The sequence below is a fragment of the Primulina eburnea genome, chromosome 6, assembly GCF_022965805.1.
Source record: "Primulina eburnea isolate SZY01 chromosome 6, ASM2296580v1, whole genome shotgun sequence".
NCBI lineage: Eukaryota > Viridiplantae > Streptophyta > Magnoliopsida > Lamiales > Gesneriaceae > Primulina > Primulina eburnea.
The window spans coordinates 21652813-21658368 of NC_133106.1; positions in this window are offsets into that span (position 1 = coordinate 21652813).

Below are 5556 nucleotides of genomic sequence, written 5' to 3' on the forward strand. Positions count from 1 at the left end.
ATTAAAGCAAGAAATCATAATAGATTGCTAGCATGCAAAAGAATGGAAAGAAAACTCATTCTACCCCGCTCACTAGCTCCTATCTCAGTCTACAAAACCTACTGCTCTGATACCACCTGCTGTAGAGACCCAGACGCTAATTCGTTTCTTAATCGTTCTTGGGAATAATTACAAACAATTATGAAAAACAGGGTCTAAATTTTATTTTTTTTAAATACAAGAGTACGCAACATATGAAATAAATATTATTTCATTTACAAGATCAATATCCAGATCTAAGTACAAGTCATGTACAAAAGTAAATCATAACAACTACTGTTCCTTTACTACATATCAGGTGATGAAACAAGTTTGCTTCTAAGTTCGGATCTCCACGCTAACTGTCCTCTCTTATCCTCTTCTTGACCCTGATCATGTTCCACATGTTGTCATGCACACATTCAAACACAACAACAGCCGGATAACTCCGGTGAGAAATACATTCTCAGTATAAATCATGTATACAAGCAATCATATAAACAATATAAAAGCATGAAACCAATATCAATAACATGTATCAAATCTGAAAAACATGAATGGATGTAAAACTGTAATTCAAATTCTGACTCATAATCTCTGACTCGACTCTTTCCTAATCTAGGGATCCCGATCTGAATAAGAATGCAACAATCTCCCACCTACTCTCCCGATCGTGGTGGCGGTACGTTCATATTTACGGAATTTTGTCATGTCCATATCGAATCTCGCGATAGAAGTAGCTACACTCCTATGCAACATCAGTATGACCAAACGTCCGGTGTCTTAGCGATTCAGCCGAAGACTTGGCGACTGAACCAATAATAATGCACATCAGCCCATAACTAGGTACATCCACCCATGAATCTTTACATACATACGCTTAACTATAAATCAACAGAATAAGCATACCAACCTCAGACATTGCAACATATCGAGGCAATGACAATCAAGTATGTGATTTAGGGAAACTACAGTTAAATCAAACTCGAGTTGTGCAATCCCTGATCAACATTGATTTATACATTTCTCTTCTTGGTCTAACGAAGTCGAAGTCTCGAATTCAAATCTGTCCATATTCAATCTGGCAATGATAATAGCGAATAGGCACAATATCAATACACCACTCAAATCAATACTGGATATAATCAGAACTCAATCAAATTCTGTTTCAACGGCATAACTGCACAATTACGACATACCCAGCAATACCATACCAATCAGATATCGATCCCAAAATCAAATAATCAATAATAATACAAATCTGATATCAAATCAACTTTGAAAATCATAACAATTTCATACGGTATATGTTCTTCAATCCGGTTTCAATTATACGATGTCTACTATGCCAAGAACACCAAATATGAATCATATCTGATTCCTTCAATATCATAATTTCAAATCATATCAGAACGTAGTAAAACTTACGTCTTGTCGAAGTCTGTGTCGATAGGAACACAGTACTGAAGTCGGATTGAAATTCTGATGGGCGGATCTTCCATAAACTTCAAATTCCTAAAATAAAAGGCGTAATGATTTCTGGCAAACTTCCCTCGGCCTTTTCTCGTTTCTTCCTTCGTTCCAACTGAAAGAGATTGAGAAAGTTTATATATATCATGCATGTCTAAGGCTAGGTGGCTTCATGTATGTCCTGCACATCTCGCGCATATGCGCGACCTACCTCGGTGCATATGCGCGAGACATTCTGTCTCGGCGCGTAACATCACGGCAACTCGCGCATATGTGCACCCTCACCCTGCGCATATGCGCGAGGTTCTTTGCAACTCTCTGCCATACTCGCGCATATGCGCTGGTCCATGTCGCGCATATGCGCGAGGTTCTATGCCTACCTCGCGCATATGCGCCTGGCTGGGTCGCGCATATGCGCGAGGGCTCATCCTCGCACATAATCTAGTTTTCTTTCCGGCTTTCCCGGTCTGATCCGTTCTGTCTATAATCACATCAATTAATCAACAAATCATTTCATATTACAATAATCAAAATCTCGCGCATTACAGGACCAGTGAGTTGGCTTGGACTGACCGGGAGGCTAAACTCGAGAACCGCCATGTTTTAAGTTTTCTTTTGAATGTTTAAAAATACTCTGATTTATGCTTTTGGTTATGAGAGTTTACACCAGAAATTTTTCTCTTGCAAATACTTTTGGGACGTACAGTTTTTTTTAGTGAATTTTGAAGGTTCACGTTTTATTTAAGAAAATTTTTAATTTTTCCGCAAATTTTGAATATTAAAAGTACGGTACGTTACAGTTGGTATCAGAGTCATTTTCTTGTAAAGGGTTATGCCTACTGCCAGTTGCAAGAACTCACGAAGTCACACCTCAAGTCTGTAAGTTTTAAAGTTTTGAATTATGTTACACAGTAAGCATTGGGTCATGATTTCAGCATGCTAACATTTTTTTTGTTCAAAGTACATGCATCTTATGATACTATTATTATATTCATGCCTGTGGGGTTTACGTGTTTGGTAAATTGTTAGAACAGTATGCCTCTTAGACGTGTGATGGACCGTGAAGCAAGGGAAGAGGGCCAAGAGCCTCGAGTTGAGGAGAGGGCCAAGAGCCCACTTCCACCACCAGATATGCAAGCTAAGATGCTTGCTGGGATGACTCAGTTTTTCACACAGTTTGCGGGTAACCAAGCTGCATTAGATGCAGGAGCGAGGCCCCGACCTAAGGCTGTGTATAAACGATTTAGGAAGATGAATCCGAAGGAGTTTTCGGGTACCACTGACCCGATGATAGCTGAAGGATGGATTAAGTCCATCGAGGTAATCTTCGATTTTATGGAACTGACCGATGCAGATATGGTCAGGTGTGCCACGTTCCTTCTGACAGGGGACGCCAGACTATGGTGGGAGAGTACGTTAGTGTCAGTCAACTTGCAGGTGTTGCCTTGGAACGGTTTCAAGGAGGTTTTCTACTCAAAGTACTTCACTGAAGAAGTACGCTCCCGTCTGACCAGGGAGTTCATGTCTCTGCGGCAAGGAGACAGCAGCGTGGCAGACTTTGTCAGGAAGTTTGAGAGGTGGTGTCACTTTGTACCTCTGATAGCTAATGATGCCTAGAATAAGCTGAGGCATTTTATGGATGGATTGCGGCTGATCTTGCACCGTGATGTTCGAGTTGTTGGTCCTACTACCTACGTCATTGCTGTATCTAGAGCTTTGGAGGCAGAACAGGATCAGAGGGATATTGAGGCAGACAGGCAGGAAAAGAGGCCCTATCAGGCTCCACCGCAGCCACAGCAACAACGACCTCAATTTAAGAGGTCGTTTCAAGTGCAGCCAGGGTAGAAGCCTTATCAGGGACCGCCAAAAGGCAAGGGTCCAATTCAGCAGCAGGGGGCGCCTCAGAAGCCAGTTGTTTTCCCAGTGTGCCCAAAGTGCAAACGCCAGCACCCGGGACCATGCTTATATGGATCAGGAAAATGCTTTAAATGTGGAGCCAGTGACCACATGCTGAAGGAGTGCCCACAGTGGAGGTAGCCGACTCAATGCAGAGTATTCTCCATGCATGCACAAGAGGCGAACCCAAACATGACACTGTTGACTGGTAACTTATTTAATTCAGTACAATATTAAAACTTGCCTTGCTTGTTTGTTGTGATTTGGGATTATTAGGATGCTATTTGACGTTTTTGGTGTCCTTGTTTGCCTAAGGTTGAAGTTATAATTTTGGGATATAAGTTAGTGTGTTTTGCTCACGTCTCTCAGGGAACATTTTCATCAAGAGATTAGCCACGAAGGCCCTGATAGATTCAGGGGCCACTCACTCATTTATCTCGGAGACATTCGCTAATCACTTAGACCTCAAGTCTATTGGCCTTGATGTGAAATATTCAATGACAGTCCCATCAGGGGAAGAATTGTCAGCTACTAGCATGGTCAGAGACATCGATCTCGAGCTGCAGGGCCACCTAGTGTATGCCGATTTAATTGTTTTGCCAATGCCAGAGTTTGATATCATTCTGGGAATGGACTGACTAACAAAGAACAGAGTTCTTATTGATTTCCAGAAAACGTCAGTGTTAGTAAGGCCTTTGGGCATGGAGCAGTTTCTTTTTTAGCCAGCTAGATGGAGGAGTTTCCCTCGCGTGATCTATTGCATGCAAGCGCGGAGACTTATGCACAAGGGTTGTCGAGCTTTCTTGGGCAGCGTTATTTCCTCACCTAACATGCCCACTCCGTCTATAACTGAGGTACTAGTGATCAGAGATTTTCCTGACGTCTTTCCAGATGACGTCACTGGCCTTCCACCAGAGAGAGATGTGGAGTTTTCAATTGATCTTATGTCAGGCACTGTGCCAATCTCAAAGGCACCGTACAGGTTAGCTCCAGCTGAAATGTTAGAGCTCAAACAATAGATTCAGAAGCTCCTAGACAAGGAATTCATTCGCCCTAGTTTCTCACCGTGGGGCGCACCAGTGCTTTTTGTGAAAAAGAAGGATGGGAGCATGAGGCTGTGTATCGATTACCGAGAATTGAACAAGGTAACGATCAAGAACAAATACCCACTTCCTAGGATTGAGGACTTGTTCGATCAGTTACAGGGAGCTACAGTGTTCTCAAAGACCGATCTTCGATCAGGGTATCATCAGCTGAAAGTGAAAGACGCGGATGTCCACAAGACAGCCTTCAGGACCAGGTATGGGCATTACGAGTTCTTAGTGATGCCCTTCGGACTGACGAATGCTCCAGCGATTTTCATGGATCTCATGAACCTTGTATTCCGGCCTTACTTAGACCAATTCATCATAGTGTTCATTGACGATATTCTCATTTACTCGAAGATCCATGAGGAGCACAACCAGCACTTGAGGACAGTTTTACAGGTCTTGCAGAGTCGCAAGATATTTGCGAAGTTCGGTAAGTGTGAATTTTGGTTGGAGAAGGTAGCGTTTTTGGGTCATATTATATCTAGCAGTGGGATTGAGGTGGACCCAGCTAAAGTAGCGGCAGTTAGAGAATGGGTTGAGCCGAAGAATGCATCAGAAATCTGTAGCTTTTTGGGTTTAGCCGGTTACTACCGTAAGTTCATTCAGGGGTTTTCGTCCATAGCAGTGCCACTCACTTCATTGACCAAGAAGAATGCTAAGTTCGTGTGGATTGGCGAGTGTCAGAAGAGCTTCGATACTTTGAAGCAAGCTCTTATTTCAGCGCCAGTGTTAGACATGCCAACAGGGCAAGGTAAATTTGTGCTATACACTGATGCATCTAAGCTCGGGTTAGGCGCAGTGTTGATGCAGCAGGGTCGGGTTATAGCTTATGCTTCCAGACAGTTGAAGGTGCATGAGAAGAAGACTCACAATCTAGAATTAGCGATGTTGTCTTTGCGTTGAAGATTTGGAGACACTACTTGTACGACGATAAATGTCAGATTTTTACTGATCACAAGAGTCTCAAGTATTTCTTCACACAGAAAGAGTTGAACATGAGACAGAGACGGTGGTTAGAGTTAGTGAAAGACTACGACTGCGAAATTAGCTACCACCCTGGGAAAGCCAATGTTGTCGCAGA